Consider the following 10,459-nt stretch of genomic DNA (forward strand, 5'->3'; position numbering starts at 1 on the left):
CATGATGCCTATACCAACTAGAGAGGAAGCAAATGATAATGATCATGAAACTTCAGATCAAGTTACTACTAAACTTCGTAGGTCGACCAAAGCACGATCCGCACCAGAGTGGTATGGTAATCCTGTCTTGGAAGTTATGTTATTAGACCATGGTGAACCTATGAACTATGAAGAAGCTATGATGAGCCCAGATTCCGATAAATGGCTTGAGGCCATGAAATCTGAGATAGGATCCATGTATGAGAACAAAGTATGAACTTTGGTGGACTTGACCGATGATCGGCAAGCCATAGATAATAAATGGATCTTCAAGAAGAAGACTGGCATTGATGGTAATGTTACTATATACAAAGCTCGACTTGCCGCGAAAGGTTTTTGACAACTTCAAGAAGTTGACTACGATGAGACTTTCTCCCTCGTAGAGATGCTTAAGTCTGTCTGAATCATGTTAGCAATTGCCATATTTTATGGTTGTGAAATCTGGCAAATGGACATCAAAACTGCATTTTAAGTGATTTCTTAAAGAAGAGTTGTATATGATGCAACCAGATTGTTTTATCGATCCTAAAGGTACTGACAAAGTGTGCAAGCTCCAGCGATCCATCTATGGACTGGTGCAAGCATCTCGAAGTTGGAATATATGCTTTGATGAGGTGATCAAAGCATATGGTTTTATACAGACTTACGGTGAAGCCTGTATTTACAAGAAAGTGAGTGGGAGCTCTGTAGCATTTCTGATTTTATATGTGGATGACATATTGTTGATTGGAAATGATATAGAGTTTCTGGATAGCATAAAAGGATACTTGAATAAGAATTTTTCAATGAAAGACCTCGGTGAAGATGCTTATATATTGGGCATCAAGATCTACAGGGATAGATCAAGACGCTTAATAGGATTTTCACAAAGCACATACCTTGACAAAGTTTTGAAAAAGTTCAAAATGGACCAGTCAAAGAAAGGGTTCTTGCCTATGTTACAAGGTGTGAAATTGAGTCAGACGCAAAGCCCGACCACTTCAGAAGTTAGAGAGAGAATGAAAGTCATTCCCTATGCCTCAGCCATAGGTTCTATCATGTATGCTATGCTGTGTACCAGACCTGATGTGTGCCTTGCCATAAGTTTGGCAGGGAGGTACCAAAGTAATCCAGGAGTGGGTCACTGGACAACTGTCAAGAACATCCTGAAGTACCTGAAAAGTACCAAGGATATGGTTCTCGTTTATGGAGGTGACGAAGTGCTTGTTGTAAATGGTTACGTCGATGCTAGCTTTGACACTGATCCAGATGACTCTAAGTCACAAACCGGATACGTATTTATATTGAATCGTGGAGCTGTCAGTTGGTGCAGTTCCAAGCAGAGCGTCGTGGCGGGATCTACGTGTGAAGCGGAGTACATAGCTGCTTCGCAAGCAGCACATGAAGGAGTCTGGATGAAGGAGTTCATATCCGACCTGGGTGTAATACCCAGTGAATCGGGTCCAATGAAAATCTTTTGTGACAACACTGGAGCAATTGCCTTGGCGAAGGAATACAGGTTTCACAAGAGAACCGAACACATCAAGAGACGCTTCAATTCCACTTATGAAAAGGTCAAGGATGGAGACATAGAGATTTGCAAAATACATACGGATCTGAATGTAGCAGACCCGTTGACTAAGCCTCTTCCATGAGCAAAACATGATCAACACCAAGACTCCATGGGTGTTAGATTCATTACAATGTAATCTGTATTATTGACTCCAGTGCAATTGGGTGACTGATGGAAATATGCCCTAGAGGCAATAATAAAGTTGTTATTTTATATTTACTTATTCATGATAAAGGTTTATTATTCATGCTAGAATTGTATTGATCGGAAACTTAAATACATGTGTGAATACATAAGCAAATACCGTGTCCCTAGTAAGCCTCTACTAGACTAGCTCGTTGATCAAAGATGGTTAAGGTTTCTTAACCGTAGACATGTTTTGTCATTTCATAATGCAATCACATCATTAGGAGAATGATGTGATGGACAAGACCCATCCGTTAGCTTAGCATATTGATCGTTCAATTTATTGCTATTGCTTTCCTGATGACAAATACATATTCCTTCGACTATGAGAGTATGCAACTCCCGAATACCGGAGGAATACCTTGTGTGCTATCAAATGTCACAATGCAACTGGGTGATCATAAAGATGCTCTATAGGTATCTCTGAAGGTGTTTGTTGAGTTGGTATAGATCGAGATTAGGATTTGTCACTCTGAGTACCGAAGAGGTATCTCTGGGCCCTCTCGGTAATACACATCACGAGAAGCCTTCCAAGAAAAGTGACTAAGGAGTTAGTTGCAAGATGATGTATTATGGAACGAGTAAAGAGACTTGCCGATAACGAGATTGAACTAGGTACGAAGATACCAACGATCGAATCGTAGCCAAGTAACATACTGATGGAGAAAGGGAATTATCTATGTTGTCATAAGGTTCGACCGATAAAGATCTACATATAATATGTAGGAGCCAATATGGGCATCCATGTTCTTCTATTGGTTATTGACCGGAGAGGTGTCTCGGTCATGTCTACATAGTTCTCGAACCCATAGGGTCCGCACGCTTAACGTTCGTTGACGATATAATGTTATATGAGTTATATGATTTGGTGATCGAATGTTGTTCGGAGTCCCGGATGAGATCACAGACATGAAAAGGAGCTCCGGAATGGTCCAGAGGTAAAGATTGATATATAGGGCGATGATATTTGGACACCAGAAGAGTTTTGGAATGTACCGGGTAGAAATCCGGTCACTGAAAGGGGTTCTAGATACCCCGGGAGGTTAATGGGCCATATGGGCCAAAGGGGGGGGGACAAACCAGCCCACAAGGGGCTGGCGCGCCCCTCCTAGGCCGCAGCCCTTGGGGAGAGAAGGAAAGGAGGGGAGTCGGCCTCCCCCTTCCTTTCCTCTCCTCCCTTTCCTTCCCCCTCTAGCAAATATGGTAAGGGGGCGCCACTAGGGAAGGACCCCAAGTAGGATTCAACCTACTTGGGGCGCCTCCTTGGCTGATCCTCCCTCCCCTACCTATATATATATATGTGGGAGGGGGCACCACACATGACCACGACAATCTCTTAGCCGTGTGCGGCGCTCCCTCCACTGTTTACACCATCGGTCATATTTTCGTAGTGCTTAGGCGAATCCTTGCAGAGATAGCATCACCATCACCGTCACCACGCCGTCGTGCTGCCGGAACTCATCCACTACCTCGCCATATTGCTGGATCCAGAAGGCATGAATGTCACCAAGCTTAATGTGTCCTGAACGCGAAGGTGCCGTACGTTCGGTACTCGATCGGTTGGATCGCGAAGAAGTTCGACTACATCACCCGCATTACTAAACGCTTCTGCTTACGGTCTACGAGGGTACATAGACACACTCTTCCCTCTCGTTGCTATGCATCTCCTTGATAGGTTTGGCATGTGCGTAGAATTGTTTTTGGTTTCTGTTACGTCTTGAGCTTGCGTTGGTTTTCCTTGAAGAGCAAAGGGTGATGCAGCAATAGTAGCGTAAGTATTTACCTCAGTTTTTGAGAACCAAGGTATCAATCCAGTAGGAGGCTCCTCAAAAGTCCCGCACACCTACACAAACAAAGAAGAACTCACAACCAATGCAATAAAGGGGTTGTCAATCCCTTCAAGGCCACTTGTGAAAGTGAGATCTGATAGAGATAATATGATAAGATAAATATATTTTTGGTATTTTATGATATAGATTAGAAAATTAAAGATGCAAATAAAAGAAGATTGAAATCTTATATGATAAGAGATAGACCCGGGGGCCATATGTTTCACTAGTGGCTTCTCTCAAGATAGCATAAGTATTACGGTGGGTGAACAAATTACTGTCAAGCAATTGATAGAAAGCGAATAATTATGAGATTATCTAGGCATGATCATGTATATAGGCATCACGTCCGTGACAAGTAGAACAACACCTGCCTGCATCTACTAATATTACTCCACACATCGATCGCTATCCAGCATGCATCTAGAGTATTAAGTTCATAAAGAACAGAGTAACACATTAAGAAAGATGACATGATGTAGAGGGATAAACTCATGCAATATGATATAAACCCCATCTTTTTATCCTCGATGGCAACAATACAATACGTGCCTTGCTGCCCCTGCTGTCACTGGGAATGGACACCGCAAGATTGAACCCAAAGCTAAGCACTTCTCCCATTGCAAGAAAGATCAATCTAGTAGGCCAAACCAAACTGATAATTCGAAGAGACTTGAAAAGATAACTTAATCACACATAAAAGAATTCAGAGGAGATTCAAATATTTCTCATAGATAAACTTGATCATAAACCCACAATTCATTGGATCTCGACAGACACACCGCAAAAAGTGTTACATCAAATAGATCTCCAAGAAGATCAAGGAGAACATTGTATTGAGATTCAAAGAGAGAGAAGAAGCCATCTAGCTAATAACTATGGACCCAAAGGTCTATGGTAAACTACTCACAACTCATCGGAGAGGCCTTAGAGATGATGTAGAGGCCCTCCGTGATCGATTCCCCCTCCGGCGGAGCACCGACGAAGGCTCCAAGATGGGATCTCACGGATACAGAAGGTTACGGCGGTGGAAATAGTTTTTCGTGGTCGCTTCTGATGTTTTCGGGGTACATGGGTATATATAGGAGGAAGAAGTAGGTCGGTGGACGCCCGAGGGGCCCATGAGGGTGGGGGCGCGCCCAGCTCTAGGGTGCGTGCGGGGCACCCTCATGACTGCCTCAGTTGTTTCTTGACTTCCACTCCAAGTCCTCTGTATCACGTTTGTTCCAAAAAGATCGCTCCCAAAGGTTTTATTCCATTTGGACTCCGTTTGATATTCCTTTTCTTCGAAACACTGAAATAGGCAAAAAAACAACAATACATGCTGGGCCTCCGGTTAGTAGGTTAGTCCCAAAAATGATATAAAAGTGCAAAGTAAAGCCCATAAACATCCAAAACGGGTAATATAATAGCATGGAACAATCAAAAATTATAGATACATTGGAGACTTATCAGTTTCCATGCAACGTTCCCCAACAGATATTTTTATCGGTTGAACCACGATGTCAAGGATTCGGTTAATCCCGTATGCACTCCCCTTTGTCCGTCGGTATGTTACTTGCCCAAGATTCGACCATCGATATCTCATCCTGGTTCAATCTCGTTACTGGCAAGTCTCTTTACTCATTCTGTAATACAAGATCCCATGACTAACTCCTTAGTCACATTGCTTGCAAGCTCCTTGTGATGTTGTATTACCGAGAGGGCCCAGAGATACCTCTCCGTCAAACAGCGTGACAAATCCCAGTCTTGATCCATGTCAACCCAATAGACACCATCGGAGGTACCTTTAGATCACCTTCATGATCACCCAGTTACGATGTGACGTTTGATGGCACACAAGGTATTCCTCCGGTATCCGGGAGTTGCACGATCTCATGGTCGAAGGAACAGATACTTGACATGAAGAAAGGTATAATAACTTAAATGATCTGATGCTACGCTTACGGTTGGGTCTAGTCCATCACATCATTCTCCTAATGATGTGATCCCATTATGAAATGACAACACATGTCTATGGTTAGGAAACCTTAACCATCTTTGATCAATGAGCTAGTCTATTAGAGGCATACTAGGGACACGGTGTACTTTATGTATTCACACATGTATTTTAGTTTCCGATCAATACAATTCTAGCATGAATAATACACTTTTATCATGAACGGGAAATATGATAATAACCATTTTATTATTGCCTCTAGGGCATATTTCCAACAGTCTCCCACTTGCACTAGAGTCAGTAATCTAGTTCACATCGCCATGTGATTAACACTGAATGAGTTTTGGGGTTTGATCATGTTTTGCTTGTGAGAGAAGTTTTAGTCAACGGGTCTACAACATTTAGATCCGTGTGTACTTTATAAATCTCTATGTTATAATGTAGATTCTACTATCACACTCCATTTGGAGCTATTCCAAATGACCTCTCCACTATACATATCTGGTTTGCGACTTAGAGTCATCCGGATCGGTGTCAAAGCTCGCATCGACGTAACACTTTATGACGAACACTTTACCACCTCCATAACCGAGAAACATTTCCTTAGTCCTCTTTAGGTACTCAATGATAATCTTGACTGATGTCAAGTGATCCACTCCTGGATCACTCTTGCACCTCCTTGCTAGACTCGTGACAAGGCACACATCAAGTATGGTACACAACATGGCATACGTTATAGAGCCTTTGGTTGAGGCATAGGGAACAACATTCATCCTTTCTCTTTCTTCTGCCGTGGTCAAGCTTTGAGTCTTATTCAACTTCACACCTTATAATACAGGAAAGAACTCCTTATTTTACCGGTCCATTTTGAACTCCTTCAAAATCTTGTCAAGGTATGTGCTCTGCGAAAGTCTTACCACGTGTCTCGATGTATTCCAGTAACATCCCAATTTTCATTTTGGATGTTATACGTAGATCATAATATGCATATCATATTTTATTCTTGCATTTTTGTTGAGATCCTAGAAATCTTAAGCAACTCAAAGACCCAAGGAGAGAGTTGGAGGTTTCACAAATTTCATATTTGAATTTATTTCAAATTGGAAGAAAGGATCATTTTGATATTATTATTTTTCTCTCCAATTATTTCCAATATTAAAAATAAATGAGAGAAGATAATATGACTTCTTCAAATTAAGAGAAATATTGGAGAAAGAGTTTTAAAATCAAATTATGATTTTATTGGTATTTTATTTGCTATTTTATTTGAAGTAGAAAAATATGCATTTTTGAAAATTGCATTTTTTAGGCCAGAAAAATGTTCACTTTGTTCTAAATATTTTATTTAGATGGTGAAAATTGTTTTTGGCATTTTTAGATTTTTTTATAATTTTTATTAGGATTTTTCTTTGGTGGAATTTTTTTTTAAAAAAACTTACCGCCCGACTCGGCCAAAGGCCCAGCCGAGCAGGTCACGGCCCGGCTCCCGCGCCGCCTTCCTCCCGCGCGTTTCCATGCTCGGCATGGACACCGAGGAGGAGTCCGAGATGGACTCTGCCCCGGGCCAGCCCCCTCTCCAAGACAAACCACTGCCCCGCCCCCTTAAATACCGCCTGCCCCGCCACCTCTCACCACCCCGCCACCGCAGCAATCACCACCGCTGCCCGCTAGCGCCGCTGCTGCTACCGGAGCCGCCCTGCCGCGCCGTTCGCCGCCTTGCCGGAATCCCGCCTCGCCGCCAACCCCGGTTTTTGTCGTGAACCGGTAAAAACCGCCGGCTCATTTCGATTTTTTTTGGTTTTCCCTTTAGATCAGTTTTTTAGGGTTTCTATTTAGTGAATGTTCACTTGCACGTCTCTGCCCGCGAACGTATTCGTTCGTTCGTCTCTGTTAGCGAACGTTCGTTCATTAGCGTTTTTCTTTTTATTTTATTTTCAGCCAGGGACCTATCCACGATTGTTTTTATCGCGAATTAGCTCCTGATCTTTAAACTAGCATAACTTTTTACTCATTTATCCAAATTAGATGAAACCAACGCCTAAATCTTCGCATCATTCTGTTCTTTCCAGTTAATCAACTTGAACATGATGTTGGTACTGTAAAATTTGAGTTTAGTCCAGATTAGTAAATGATCTTATTTCATTCGTATTTTGAGTTTCGTTGCTCCGCTTGAGTTGAATCTTTTTTGCAAATCGTAGCTAATCACTTGTACCTACTGTTAAGATCTAATTCACATGTTAATATTGCTGTTAGGTTTGACTCTTGTTAGTTTAAGTCGTTTGCTTATTTCGTGTTCGATTTGGATCTTTTCTCGTTTTTCTCGTGTTTCGATTGAGTGATTGCTTATGTTGCTATTGTTTGTCTATGCTAGATTACCCGGAGTGCGAAGCTTGTTACTATGAATCTCTAGAGTTTGCAGATCGTCAGCAAGGCAAGTTACACTTTGATCATACTCTTGTATACCCAGTTTTTTACTATGCATTAGTATTGCCCCTCAAATATTTGCATGAGTAGGATTGGCAACATGTGGTTTTTGTTGTAGTGCTTGAGGTAGGAACCTAATACCTTTTGATCACCCCAAGAGTATATGTTATGCTTATTTATTGCTTAGCCATGCTCGTAGATAGGGATTGGATCGTGATTCACACATGGAAGTTTGAGAGTTATTTAGTTATGGACAACATTAAGGTGGCAACTTTAATATACATCTGGATGGATTGGTTGCAGGCACCTGGGGAACCCAGTGATGCCTATTTTGGAAAATCCCAGAGTACCCGTGTGATTCTTCCTATGGTACGCCACCCAGGCTCAAAGGGATCATAAGATTATTCATGCTAGAAACTTCTGTGTGCAGCCACAAGCCATTATGGGCTCTGGCGTAGTTGAGTATGTTGTGTGACCTCTTTCAATGGTAGGCTAGCAGATGTAGGGGATGTAGGTGGTACTGTCTACCCAGAGTAAAGAGTTAATGCTTCAGAAAGGCTATGTCTCGATCATCCGATCATGGATGCGGTCGATTCTTGTGGGGAAAAGTGCGCAAACCTCTGCAGAGTGTATAAACTAATCATGGTTAGCCGTGTCCCCGGTTATGGACATCTTGAGTATCTAGTACTTGAATCTATTGATGTGATCTCATCATGTTACTTTAATTAATTTGATTTGGGTTAATGATGATATCTTTAATTGGGATTTGAGTTGGGGTTACCTTCTCAAATAATTGGCAACTTGGGAGTAGTTAAATAAATTTATTCCTTTGTTCTAGGGAAAAACTAGCTTCATGCAAGACCATGAAACTTACAACCTCCACCAGCGAAATATTGCATGTAGATATAGTTCTTGCATTTCATTGCTTTACAGTGTAACTCTACCAACATATTCAATGTGCTGACCTACATGGCTGCAACGTCTCATGTTATAGACTACTCAGACGATGAAGAAGGTGCGGTAGGTCGTTGTTTTGCACTCAGCTATGCCGTTGGAGTTGATGGACTCATTTACCTTCGAAGCTTCCGCAGTTATCTAGTTTAGATGGCCTTCAGCCATGATATTTTTGTGTAATCAAACTCTTTATGAGGACTCGATGTAATAAGTGTGTGATTGAAACTCTGTTATAATTCCTCGAGTACTGTGCGTGTCGGCATTACCGATCCAGAGATGACACTGATGCACAGAGACTTGACCTTATGAGGTCTGGTCACTACAATCCCTATAGATCTTGATGCCCAATATGTAAGCAGCTTCACCGAGGTCTTTCATTAAAAAATTCTAATTCAAATATCATTTCATGCTATCCAGAAATGCTATATCATTTCCAATCACCAATATGTCATCCACATATAATATCAGAAATGCTACAGAGCTCCCACTCACTTTCTTCTAAATACATGCTACTCCATAAGTCTGTATAAAACCAAATGCTTTGATCACCTCATCAAAGCGTATATTCCAACTCCGAGATGCTTGCACCAGTCCATAGATGGATCGCTGGAGCTTGTACAGTTTGTTAGCACCCTTAGAATTGGCAAAACCTTCTGGTTGCATCATATACAACTTTTCTTTAAGAAACCCATTAATGAATGCAGTTTTGACATCCATTTGTTAGATTACATAATCATAAAATGCGGCAATTGCTAACATAATTCTGACAGACTTAAGCATCGCTACGAGTGAGAAAGTCTCATCGTAGTCAACCCCTTGAACTTGTCAAAAACCTTTTGCGACAAGTCGAGCTCTGTAGACAGTGATATTACCATCAGCATCCGTCTTCCTCTTGAAGATCCATTTATTCTCAATGGCTTACCGATCATTGGGCAAGTCCACCAAAGTCCACATCTTGTTCTCATACATGGATCCTATCTCACATTTCATGGTCTCAAGCCATTCGTTGGAATCTGGGCTCTTCATAGCTTCTTCATAGTTCGTAGGTTCGCCATTGTCCAACAACATAACTTCCAGGACAGAATTATCGTACCACTCTGGTGTGGAACATGTTCTGGTTGACCAACGAGGTATAGTAGTAACTTGATCTGAAGTTTCATGATCATCATCACTTGCTTCCTCTCTGGTTGGTGTAGGCATCACGGGAACAGTTTCCTCTGATGTGCTATTTTCCAATTCGAGAGAAGGTACAACTACCTCATCAAGTTCTACTTTCCTCCCACTCACTTCTTTCGAGACAAACTCCTTCTCTAGAAAGGATCCATTCTCAGCAACAAAGATCTTGCCTTCAGATCTGTGGTAGCAGGTATACCCAATAGTTTCTTTAGGATATCCTATGAATATGCACTTCTCCGCTTTGGGTTCGAGCTTGTCAGGATGAAGCCTTTTTACATAAGCATCACATCCCAAAACTTTAAGAAGCGACAGCTTAGGTTTCTTGCCAAATCATAGTTCATACGGTGTCATCTCAACAGG

The sequence above is a fragment of the Triticum dicoccoides genome, chromosome 2B, assembly GCF_002162155.2.
Source record: "Triticum dicoccoides isolate Atlit2015 ecotype Zavitan chromosome 2B, WEW_v2.0, whole genome shotgun sequence".
Lineage (NCBI taxonomy): Eukaryota > Viridiplantae > Streptophyta > Magnoliopsida > Poales > Poaceae > Triticum > Triticum dicoccoides.